The sequence below is a fragment of the Artibeus jamaicensis genome, unplaced genomic scaffold, assembly GCF_021234435.1.
Source record: "Artibeus jamaicensis isolate MK-2021 breed Jamaican fruit bat unplaced genomic scaffold, CSHL_Jam_final contig_135, whole genome shotgun sequence".
NCBI lineage: Eukaryota > Metazoa > Chordata > Mammalia > Chiroptera > Phyllostomidae > Artibeus > Artibeus jamaicensis.
Window position 1 is genome coordinate 1,101,737 of NW_026521267.1, and position 12,936 is coordinate 1,114,672.

Here is a 12,936-nt window from a genome sequence, read left to right on the forward strand (position 1 = left end):
AAACCAGACAATCACAGTTTGATTCCCAGTCAGGGCACATGTCTGGGCTGTAGGCCAGTTCCCTGCAGGCCAGTTCCCAGCAGGGGACACACCAAAGGCAACCATACATTAATGTTTCTCTCCCTCTCTCCTTCCCTTCCCCTCTAAAAATAAATAAATAAAATCTTTTTAAAAAATTTATTTAAAAAAACATTTTTAAAAAGATTTTATTTATTTATTTTTAGAGAGAGGAGAAGGGAAGGAGAAAGAAGGAAACATCAATGTGTGGTTGCCTCTCATGTGCCCATAGTGGGGACCTGGCCCGCAACCGAGGCATGTGCCCTGACTGGAAATCAAACCTGCAGCCCTTTGGTTTGCAGGCCGATGCTCAATCTACTGAGCTACATCAGCTAGGGCCATGTCTCATTCTGCTATACATGGGTTGATTTTAACTTATTACTTAATAAAAAGAACTAACACAGGAGGACAGAATAAGGAGAAACCAAGGCTCTCCCTCTCGTCACCAGGTTGTGCCACTACATTAGTAAATCCATAAAATACTATCAACTTCCTTTTTTTATGGTTGTTAACAAGTCTGCATTCACACTTAAAAACAAAAACTAACAAAAGTAAAAAATACTATTCAGTACAGGAGACTAAATAACCATGTATAGTCTCAAAATAAATTTGATTCCTTAAGAAGTCTAATTACTTCCTGTTGTCTTTAATAAGTATATATGTATATATAGTTATGTATGTATATATACACTATATACATTATACATTATATTATATATGTGTATATATACATTATAGTATATATAATACATACAAATATATATGTATATATAACCTGTGTATATAATGTAATATACATATATATTACTTTATGTATATAATATATGTATATATATATTACTTCCTGTTGTCTTTAATAAATATACATGTATACACATATATTTGTATGTATTATTCTATGGTTCTACTTTGGGTCCTCTACTGCACTGAAGATCTAGGGGCATAAAAGCATTTTGTGCCCCACTGAATGATGGCTCTAATTATGCAGAAAGGTTACAAGTGGCAGTCTGGTCCTTCATTGATCTGAACTATTCATGGCTTCATTGTAATCAATTATCCTTTTAGGATCTTCTGCAAATTCCAAACAGAATCCATTTCTTTAGTATGATATACAATAGCAGCTCTCAGGTCAAAAGGACAACCCCAGCTATCATTCCTTTCTAGACTTCTCTGGTATCTGTTCTTTGGTGGAGTCTAACAAAATGTTTGTAGGAGATGCCAGAGGATTTTGACTTTCTATCCTGTAGTCTTTTAAAAGAAACACTAAGGTACCTTCACTACTGCTGTCTGCTTTTTGCAGATTACCTATATTACTGGGTTCCAAGGATAAGGCTCCACTCTCACCGGTAGTCCCAGATTTTAGAATGCTACCCAGAACTTGAGGACTGGTCAATTTTTACAGCACATAAGCTTTGGGAATACAGGATGCTCAGATATTGAGGAAATTATTTCAGCACTCAGTGAAACCAAAGTGGCAAGATGTTCCCCTTGAAATGTCTCATCCATCACTTTATGATCTGATAACTCCTCAATAACAGTTTCAAGGCCAGCACTGGACTCATTTTTAAATGATAAACCCCACTAATTCTGGAAGATATCCCCCAGGTTTTGCTGATATGTCTAAGAGTATAGATTCACTTGGACTGTGCTCAACAGCATAGTTTGCATATTTGAAGGGTAAATTAAAAAGTTAGACTTAGTTAGTTCACCAGCTGCTGAAGGGAGGACTTGTCTCAGAGAACAATCAGTCCCAGAAGAGATGGGTATTAGTGTATTAGCAGCAGTAGTTAGTAGTGGCTGAGCCCCTAAAGAATACATACTTGCATCAGTCCCTGCTAAAACAATTATAAAAGTTGGCTGAAGTAACAGATTTCAGGCCTAACACAGGGACCTGCATTAACCAATTTGAAGATATGGTCTGAGTTACCCCCGTAGATAAAGAAGAGGATAAAGATGGAAATGGTGACACACAATTGTTCTGTAGTTTTGTTGAGGTTTTCCTTAATTTTGCTTGCATAACTTATTTTAAGAACTATTTTAGCACTGTAATTGTACACTGGAAAAACTGGAAGAAGTTTAAATAGGGTCCAAAAGTCCTCTTTGGAGGAAACAACAGAAGCATACTTTCCTTTGAGCCAATCATTAATCATTAATCAGTACCTGGTAATAATATCAGATCTTTTCTGCAGTATATCACCCAAAGCAGGCTTTCCTTGATTTGTTCCTCCAGGCCTATTTTCATACCTCTAAATGGGCTTTGAATCATTTACTTGGTTTCCCTTTTATTCATTGTAGTCAGGCTTTAGTTTCAAATCCCTGTTTGAAGGTTGAGACACTGGTTTCTTGTTGCATTGTTTTCTGCTATACTAATAAATCAAGGTTTTCACAACCCTTGGCATTATTTCTTCTAGCTTTCCTTTTCTAAGGAGTGGCATATCCACTCTAGGCCCACCACCTAATTATCTGCTGCTTTGCCCATATAACCATTAGTAATATAGCCAGAATTACTTGTTACAATACTTTTGGAATTGCTACAGTATTACTCTTATCTGTAGACTGGTTCCAGGTTTAGTTTAATAAGACTTTCCATTCTTTTTGTCCATACTGTTTTTCTGAATTAAATTCCTCATTTTAATTCCTACTTTCCCAAAGGTGCTGGCTTTTAAAGTCTGGTTCAAATTAGTGTCTACAACATGTAGATTGTCATAGAGGACCATGGAAATAGAGTTGGTAATTTCATCAGAACCAAGCTCTTTAAAGATTTTTCTCTTTCTTCAGCATTACCATTTAGTTCATCATAGCCTATTTTCCTCTTCCATTGCTACTTTCTTCTTGCCTGTTTCCAGGTGCTGCTGGAGGGCATTTCTACTCATGTTTCAGCAGCTTTGGCTGGGCCTTGGAGCTGCCATTGGCTCCAAGCTGCAGGTATTAGTGAGGTTGCTGGTGATGGTGGTGATGGTGGTGGTGATGCTGGTTGTGGCTGTGGTTGTAGAAATAATAATGGTGGTGATGGTACAGCTGCTGCTACTGCTACTGCTGCTGCTGCTGTCAGGTAAGTGGTAGTGGCTGTGATGGTGCAGAGTCTGTGGCTGGCCAAGCTTCTCCAAAGAAAACAGCTGGGACTCCCTGGCTGAGGATGCAATTTGCAGTACCATCAGAATCTGAGCTGGACTTTCTTGTCTTCTCTTTATTCTCCAACACATCCCCTGACAAGAACTAGCTGAACAAGTCAGGAAAAGGTAGAAATTCCAGGAGGAACTAAGCCTGCAGGCAAGAACCAGATAAAAAAACCAAGAAAACAGCTAAAAAATTGGTCTGTGCTGGAAGGACCCAAGATGGCAATAACAACCCTTCCCAAGCAACCTTTTGACAAACTTTCCTTCATCAGCATGTTAAAAATAATGCCCATGGGTGGAGATTTAACAGTAATGAAATGTAATTTATGGCCAGGAATGTTCCCAGTATGTTTAGAAACTGTGATGCTCCTCTGCAATTCCTATATCTCCATCTTTTCCTCAGAAACCCTTACCCCCCTAAATCTACCTATCTGCCACTAACCCTTTAAGACTCTCCTAATTTCTTCAAATTGGATAAATAGTGTCTTTAGAGCATAAGCTTGCCCTTCTCTGCGCCTTGATCAAAGAATAAAGTTTCTCCTCTGCTTTACCAAATATAGTCTCATTCTATTGATGTGAGAGGTACTGATTCTATCTATTGGGCAGAAGGACCTTATTTGGGGTCCCTGACACATAAGGTTTTGGTGACACTCTCTCTGGTTGGGAAAGGCCACTGGTGGGAAGGCACCTTGTCTTCTGCAGTGCTCTAAGAGGACCCTAGTGGGGCAGCAATGTCTTCTGCAGGCCAGCAGGTCAGGCCCTCCTTCAAGCTCTTCAAGGCCCCTACAAGTATCTGTATAGTTCCCCTCTGTTCAAAAGATAATCAAGGAAAGTGCTCCAAAGAAAGGCAAAATTCAACAAGAAGCTGCCCAGAAAACCACAGCAGAATGAAAATGAAAGGTCCTTATCTCAAGCAGGGACCTCAAGGTGGCCTTTGTTTCTTTCCAAAGCCATCAGGCAAGGATATCAGAAGAGAACCAAGTAACAAGGCCAGTGTGCACTTCACTCCACCATCACCAGCAATTCCTGCCCAGGCTGACTCCAGCATGCGTCTTCTGTAAGATTTCATTTTTTCTCCCTAAAGCTTTCAGGAGGACAAAGGCACCTTTCATAAACACCCACCCACCACTTTCCTAAGTTTATGATGAAAGAAAAAGCCTCCCAACAGCCCCTAACATCAAAGTCCCCAGAATCCAGGGGCCAGAAACACTTCTGCTACTCTAGGGGGTAGAGGCTGGGATGGCCTGTTGACAGTGCTGAAGTGGCAAATATGGTCAATGATGCAGAAGAGTAACTCAAGTCCAGTACAGGTGCCATGTTCATAGCTCTAAGGATTTAAGCCTCCAGGCAGTGCCTAGGGAGATAGAGGCTTGAGTGTGTGTCACAGATCAATGGTGATGAAATTCAGTCATTCTGCAGACCAAATGCAGCAGTTTGAAGTCAAGGAACAAGTGTGAACTGTATCAACAGAGATCTGTATTAGCTTTCTATAGCAGCTGCCTAAGCATGGAATCTTACCTTTCTCAGCTGCTACACAACCATCAGGGAAACAGCAGGCACCATCTACCTTATATAACTGGTATGAGCATTAATGAGAAGTATCACCCACCTGGGACCCTGCCAAATATTCAACAGGTATTATTCTTCTCATTAGATATCTTTGTTTGAAATTATTTTCCAAAATGACTAAAATCAGCTAACCCACTTAAGTAAAATTTAAAAAAATAGTTATTTATTTTTAGACAGAGGGGAAGGAGGGAGAAAGACAGGGAGAGAAACATCAATGTGTGGTTGCCTCTTATGTGCCCTGCATCAGGAAATCTGACCCACAACCCAGGCATGTGCCCTGAACTAGGAATCAAACCAGTGACCCTTTGCTTTGCAGTATAGTGCTCAATCCACTGAGCCACACCAGCCAGGGCTCAGTGAATTCTTAGGATGCTAAGAATTCCTTTCTAGGGATCATGGGGGTGAGTGGGGAATTAGACAAAGGAAATGAGATGGGATGTGTCCTCCAGGAGTACAGCTTTGACTGAGTGGGGAAGTGAAGGCACAAGAGTTTGAAGTGCATTTATCAACTTGTCTTGGTGGTACATTGCTTAGGGCAGCAGGGAGAGTGTTCTGGAAAGGTTAGCTGTGGGGAAGAGGAGCAAGGCAGCAAAGAGGAAACGAATGAGTGAATTTTCCTACAAAGGCAGAAGTAACTTAGCTGTCAGAGCTGAGCAGTTGACCCATAGTCCTGGGAAAGGGGCTGGAGACCACACTGAGGCAACCTTTGGGCTCCCTGAAGGGTTAAGGGGATTTAACATGTGTCTTGGAGCTAGAGCTGGGTCTGGTAGGCCCACACTCCTACTGTACCCAGAAGAGAACTTTCTAATATAGAATTTGATCCAGGTAAAACTCTAAGCTCATACCTCATCCTATCTGCTCTGCAAGGCCATAAACCTCCAGGTTGAAGGCATCCTTATAGGTCAGAAGGTGTAGCTTCCCTGGGGTTCAGAAATCTCACTATAACATTCTTGACCACAGTAGTCCAGGCTCTGTTAAACATCACACTGCCAGGAGTCACCACCTTATAGGGCTGCCTCTTTGTCACTTGATTAGAGAAAAGTCTTCTGAAAATTGGACCAAGATTTGTAGCTATTCAAATTCCACCCCTTGGTCCTAGCTCAGCCCTTTAATGCTCCCCTGAATAAATCTAATTTGTCACTGAATGACAGCTCTTTAAGTTCCTGAATACCCACAACTATCCTAAAGCCTTTCACCTCACAGGTTCCCTTGTCCAGCCCTTCATGACCCCACTTTCACTCACTACATACCTCCAGGTTACCAAATGGACACCCACATTCCCATGGTTATCTGCTCAGAGCAGAATATAGATACCCAGAACCTTCCCCTCAACTCTATTTAACCATGTAAATTAAGATTATATCAATTGTTTAATACACCATGACCAAGTGGGATTCATCCCAGGGATGCAAGGATGGTTCAACATTCGCAAAACAGTAAATGTAATTCATCACATAAACAAAAGCAAAGACAAAAACCACATGATCATATCAATAGACGCAGAAAAAGCTTTCGATAAGGTACAACACCCATTTATGATAAAAACACTCAGCAAAATGGGAATAGAGGGAACATTCCTCAGTATAATAAAGGCCATTTATGAGAGACCTACAGCCAATATCATACTCAATGGGAAAAAACTAAAAGCTTTTCCACTAAGATCAGGAACAAGACAAGGATGTCCACTTTCACCACTTCTATTCAATATAGTATTAGAAGTTTTGGCCACAGCGATCAGGCAGGAAAAGGAAATAAAAGGCATCCAAATAGGAAAGGAGGAAACAAAATTGTCACTGTTTGCAGATGACATGATAGTGTACATGGAAAATCCTATAGACTCTACCCAAAAACTGCTCAAACTAATTAATGAATTTGGCAAAACAGCAGGATACAAAGTCAATATCCAGAAATCAAAGGCATTTTTGTATACAAACAATGAATCAGCAGAAGCAGAAATCAAGGAAAAAATCCCATTCGATATAGCAAAAAGAAAAATAAAATATCTGGGAATAAACCTAACCAAAGAGGTAAAAGACCTGTACGCAGAAAACTACACAGCACTGAAAAAAGAAATCAGGGAAGACACAAACAAATGGAAACATATACCGTGTTCATGGATTGGAAGAATTAACATCATCAAAATGTCCTTACTACCCAAAGCAATATACAGATTCAATGCAATACCTATTAAAGTACCAATGGCATATTTCACAGACATAGAACAAACACTTCAAAAATTTATATGGAATCATAAACGAGCCCGAATAGCAGCTGCTCTTTTGAGAAAGAAGAACAAAGTAGGGGGGATCACAATACCTGATATCAAACTGTATTACAAAGCCACTGTAATCAAAACAGCCTGGTACTGGCATAAAAACAGGCACATAGACCAATGGAACAGAACAGAGAGCCCAGAAATCAACCCAACCCTCTACAGTCAATTAATATTCGACAAAGGGGGCAGTAACATAAAATGGAGGAAAGATAGCCTCTTCAGCAAATGGTGTTGGGAGAACTGGACAGCTACGTGCAAAAAAATGAAACTTGAGCACCAACTTACACCATACACCAAAATAAATTCAAGGTGGAGAAAAGACTTAAATATAAGTCATAACACCATTAAAGTCCTAGAGGAGAACATTGGCAAGAAAATCTCAGATATTCCACGCAGCAACATTTGTACTGATATGTCTCCTAGAGCAAGGAATATAAAGGAAAGAATAAACAAATGGGATCTCATCAAAATAAAAACCTTCTGCGTGGCTAAAGAAAACAGTATTAAATTAAAAAGACAACCAACTGTATGGGAAAACATATTTGCCAATGATACCTCAGACAAAGGTTTAATCTCCAAAACATACAAAGAACTCACACGACTCCACTCTAGGAAGACATCGAACCCAATTAAAAAATGGGAAAAGGACTTGAACAGACACTTCTGTAAAGAGGACATACAGAATATCCAGAGACACATGAAGAGATGCTCAATATCGTTAGCTATCAGAGAGATGCAAATTAAAACCACAATGAGATACCACTTTACACCAGTCAGGATGGCTATAATAGACAAAGCAACAAACAACAAATGTTGGAGAGGGTGTGGGGAAAAGGGGTCCTTAGTTCACTGTTGGTGGGATTGCAGACTGGTACAACCATTATGGAAAACACTATGGAATTTTCTCAGGAAAATAAAAATCGACCTGCCTTTTGACCCAGCAATTCCACTGCTGGTATTATACCCCAAGAATCCTAAAACATCAATTTCAAAGAACCTATGCACCACAATGTTCATAGCAGCACAATTTACAATAGCCAAAAGTTGGAAGCAACCTAGGTGCCCATCAGTAAACGAATGGATCCAAAAATTGTGGTACATATACACAATGGAATTCTATGCAGCAGAGAGAAAGAAGGAGCTACTACCTTTTGCAACAACATGGATGGAACTGGAAAGCATTATGCTGAGTGAAATAGGCCAGGCATTGAAGGACAAATACCATATGATCTCACCTTTGACAGGAAGCTAAAGAATAAAACAAAGAAGCAAACAGAATAAAAACAAAGACACTGAAATAGAGAACAAGTGGGCAGCGACCAGAGGGGAGAGGGAAGGGAACTTAAGGGGAAAAAGGGGGAGGGATTTTGAGGAACAAGTATGAAAGACACAGAGATGAGGACTGGGGGGGGAGGGATTGGGATGGAGGGGGGAGACCGGGCGGGGGGGGTGGGATGGGAGAAATAGATAAAAAAAAAAATGTACTTGAAAAGTAACTAGCCCTGGCTGGTGCAGCTCAGTGGATTGAGCACAGGCCTGTGAAGCAAAGGGTCGCCGGTTTGATTCTCAGTCAGGGCATGTGCCTGGGTTGCAGGCCAGGTCCCCAGGAGGGGACATGTGAAAGGCAATCACACATTCATGTTTCTCTCCCATTCTTTCTCCTTCTCTCCCACTCTTTCTCCTTCTCTTCCTCTCTCTCTAAAAATAATTAAATAAAATATTTAAAAAAAGAAAAGTAATTAAATAAAATTTAATATTAAAAAAATAAATAAATAAAATAAAATACTTTATATAAAAAATAAAAAAGAAAAAGAAAATCTTAACTTTTGCAACAGCAAAAAAAAAAAAATTTGCATCTCTCTGATGGCTAGTGATGCTGAGCATCTTTTCATATGTCTCTGGGCCCTCCATATGTCCTCCTCAGAAAAGTATCTGTTCAAGTCCTTTGCCCATTTTTTAATTGCATTGTTTGTGTTCCTGGAATGGAGTCATGTGAGTTCTTTACATATTTTGGAGATCAAGCCCTTGACCGAGGTATAATTGGCAAATATGTCTTTCCATATAGTTGGTTCTCTTTTCATTTTAATGCCGTTTCTTTAGCCATGCAGAAGCTTTTTATTTGGATGAAATCCCATTTGTATCTTTTTTCCTTTATGTCCCTTGCTCTAGGGGAGATACCAGTGAGCATATTGCTGCATGGAATATGAGATTTTCCAGTAACTGTGTTGATATGTGAATATAAGGCCTGTGACAGACACAAAGCATTTTGTAGACAGTTACTTCTCTTCACTAAGCCTGGGTGCTTATAGGGTAGGGGTCAGCTCTATGGTCTTGATGAAAAGATGCAAAACTATTTTTTCTTTTTAAAGCATATTTTATTGCCCTGGCTGATGTGGCTCAGTATATTGAGTGCCTGTCTGCAAAGGGCTACTGGTTCAATACCCAGTCAGGACACATGCCTGGGTTGTGGACCAGGTCCCCAGTTAGGGGTGGGTGAGAGGTAACCACATATTGATGTTTCTATCCCTCTCTTTCTCCCTCTCTTTCTCCCTCTCTTCCCCTCTCTCTAAAATAAATAAATAAATAAATAAATAAATAAATAAATAAATAAATAAATAAATAAAGTTTTTTGTTAAAAAGTATATTTTACTGAGTATGCTATTAGAATTGCCTCAGTTTTTTTTTCTCCCATTTATTCCCCTCTGCCCTGCACCCACTCTCCCACCAGCATTCCCATCCCTTAGGTCAGGGGTGTCAAAATCATTTTCACCAGGAGCCACATCAGCCTTGCAGTTGCCTTCAAAGTGCCAAAATAATTTTAGGACTGTAGAAATGTAACTACTCCTTACCTGTTATGGAGTTGAAATTACATTTAGCCCTTTGAAGGCAACCATGAGGCTGATGTGGCCTCCAGTGAAAATGAGTTTGACACCCCTGCCTTAGGTCATGTCCATAAGTCATACATATAAGTTCTTTGACTTCAACATTTCCTATACTATTCTTAACCTCCTCCTGTCTATTTTGTACCTACGATTTATGCTTCTTATTCCCTGTACCTTTCAACCATTCTCCCCATTCTCCCTCCCTGATGGTAATCCTCCATGTGATCTCCATTTCTGTGATTCTGTTTCTGTTCTAGTTGTTTACTTAGTTTATCTTTGTTTTTGTTTTAGGTTCAGTTGTTGATAGTTGTGAGTTTGTTGCGGTAATTTTTAATTATCCTCTTTTTCTTAGGTAAGTCTCTTTAACATTTCATAAAATAAGGTCTGGATGGTGACTAACTTCTTTGACTTGCCCTTATCTGGGAAGCACTTTATCTGGCCTTCCATTCTAAATGATAACTTTGCTGGATAGAGTAATCTTGGATGTAGGTCCTTGCCTTTCATGCCTTTGGATGCTTATTTCCAGCCCCTTCTTGACTGCAAAGTTTCTTTTGAGACATCAGCTGATAGGCTTATGGGAACTCCTTTGTAGGTAACTCCCCTTTTCTCTTGCTGCTTTTAAGATTCTCTCTTTACCTTTAATCTTGGGCAACTTAGTTATGATGTGCCTAGGTGTGTTCCTCCTCGGGTATAATTTCTTTGGGACTCTCTGGGCTTCACGGACTTTCTAGAAATCTATTTCCTTCACCAGACTGGGGAAGTTTTCCTTCATTATTTATTCAAGTAAGTTTTCAATAACTTGTTCTTCTTTTCCTTCTGGCACCCCTATGATTCAGATGTTGGAGTGTTTAAAATCTCCCAGAGGTTCCTAAGTCTCTCCTCATTTTTTTGAATTCTTGTTTTTTCATTCTGTTCCAGCTGGATGTTTATTTCTTCCTTTTGCTCTGAATCATTGATTTTAGTCTCAGTTTCCATCCTTTCACTTTGGTTCTTGTATATTTTTCTTTATTTCACTTTGTATAGCCTTCATTTCTTCCTTCATTTTGCAACAGAACATAATCATTTCTGTGAGCATCCTGATTATCAGTGCTTTGAACTCTACTTCTGATATGCAGTCCATGTCCTCGTCGCTCAAATCTTTTTCTGTCTGGAGTTTTGATCTGTTCTATCATTTGGACCATATTTCTTTGTCTTGGTGCACCTGTTATACTGTAATGGGCAGAGCCTTTGGTATGCACCAGGGTAGGGCAACCCATGTCATTATGTTGTGGCACTGTCTGTTGGGGAGAGTTCCGAGAGGGAACAATGATGCTTCCTCACTGCATTCTAGCCCCACTTTCCATCACTTTTCTTGCTTCCCACAAGCAGATTTTGCCCTTTCAGGTGCTGATTCCCAGGTGGTTGCATGTGTGTACATTCTAGGATCCCGTGGGCCTCTCCAACAGACTCTCCTGTGAGAATGGGAGTTTTTCCTGCCTTTACAACCTCCACAGAATTTTACAGCCAGAGGTTTTGAGTCTTTATTTTCCCAGTTAGCCAACCCATGCTGCCCACTAACTTGCCTTGAAGGCTGCCCATCTCTGCCTCTCCTATGAGTCTGGACAAATGTTTCTTTAACTCCTGGCTGTCGGAGTTCCATGCAGTTTGATTTTCTGGCAGTTCTGGTTGTTTTTTAAAGTAGTTGTTATCCTTCTTTTGATTGTGTGAGGAACGGAAGTTTTCTATCTACACTTCCATCTTGGATGGAACTCCAACAATGACTAGACATTTTCTGGATAGACCTTGTAGGTTTCTGTTATTTATAAGACCCCAGTCTGTGGTGTTTTATTATAGCAGCTGGAAAAGACTTAAGAGTCTAATGTGAGGCACTAGGCACAATTATTGTAGAAAGTGGCAGAAAAAAAAAACTTAAAAGAAGATGGGCACCTCAAGTGCCTCTTCTCAGAAGGGAGAAGAAAAATGCTAGCTTGCTTTTGTGTAAGTTGCAAATATCTATGTCATTCATTGACTCAGAGTGAATGAGCCTCACAAGTATTTGAATGCCACGCATGAAGCCCTCACTCACACGGCCCATCTGTTGCATCCCTGTGGTGGGTGCTATTAGGAAGTCCTCACCTTAGTGTGTGGCAGGGGAGTTTGAAAAGAGTTCATTACTCACAGTCAGGCTGCTACTGACCTGCAGGTTCCAGGCACTTAGCCAATAACCTGTGGTTCTAAAATTCTGGAGGGAAGGCAGACATACCCACCCTGCTATACTCTGGTATGGGTGCTATGCACCCATCCATCACCTGCTGTATCATCCCACAGTCTGCATAAGCAACCCCACCTCTTCCAGCCTCACTTACCACCTACTACAGCACAAGAAACCTTCTCTTTAAGCCACCGCAGCACCATCAGGCCAATCATCTCCTACCTCCTCAGCATCAAGGGGGCTGCTCCCTTCCCTAACCCTACATGTTAAATATCCAGAACACCCTTCTCCTATCTACCTACCCTCCACTCACATTTCCTGCTCATGGAATGACAAAACTAACTTCCATTAAGTGAATTTCCTGTGCTGAGTACTGCTCTGAATCCTTTGCATATCCATATAACCCTCACAACTTATGGGTTATGAGTTATCATCTCCTTCCCACATTTTCCAGATAAAAAAACTGAGGCACACTGCACTTAAATGACATTCACAACTCTTCAACTGAAAGGGTTAGGCTTGGCTCCAATGGTCTGGTTTTAACTAGTTCCTCTATAACCCTCAGCATCAGAACTGCTTGCTTTCTATTACAAAGGTGCCTAGATTTCATGATTTTTTTGGTCATCTGGCCCCTTATTGTTATTTATGTAATATATTGGGGGGTGGTTTATTTTTATGCAAATTTATTTAAAAAATAAACCAAAGCCTCTGAACCTGAGGCTAACCCTACTCAAAAGGGAATTTAGGAAGTGTTAAAAGCCTACTCACTGCAGTTACATCCAACCTTTCTTGTAATTAGGTTGAAGAATTGGAGAGAAGTGAGACTGAGGATGAAGTAACCTTTTC

The 12,936-nt window shown here is 40.3% G+C and overlaps 1 protein-coding gene and 1 pseudogene across 2 annotated transcripts in view; both read right to left on the bottom strand.

Moving 5' to 3' along the window:
* The window catches only part of ACSS1 (acyl-CoA synthetase short chain family member 1), an 84,855-nt gene that overhangs the window by 58,266 nt on the left and 13,653 nt on the right, over positions 1–12,936 (bottom strand). The gene's annotated exons all lie outside the window — the stretch shown is intronic.
* Positions 967–4,299, bottom strand: LOC128627744 (FMR1-interacting protein NUFIP2-like; annotated as a pseudogene).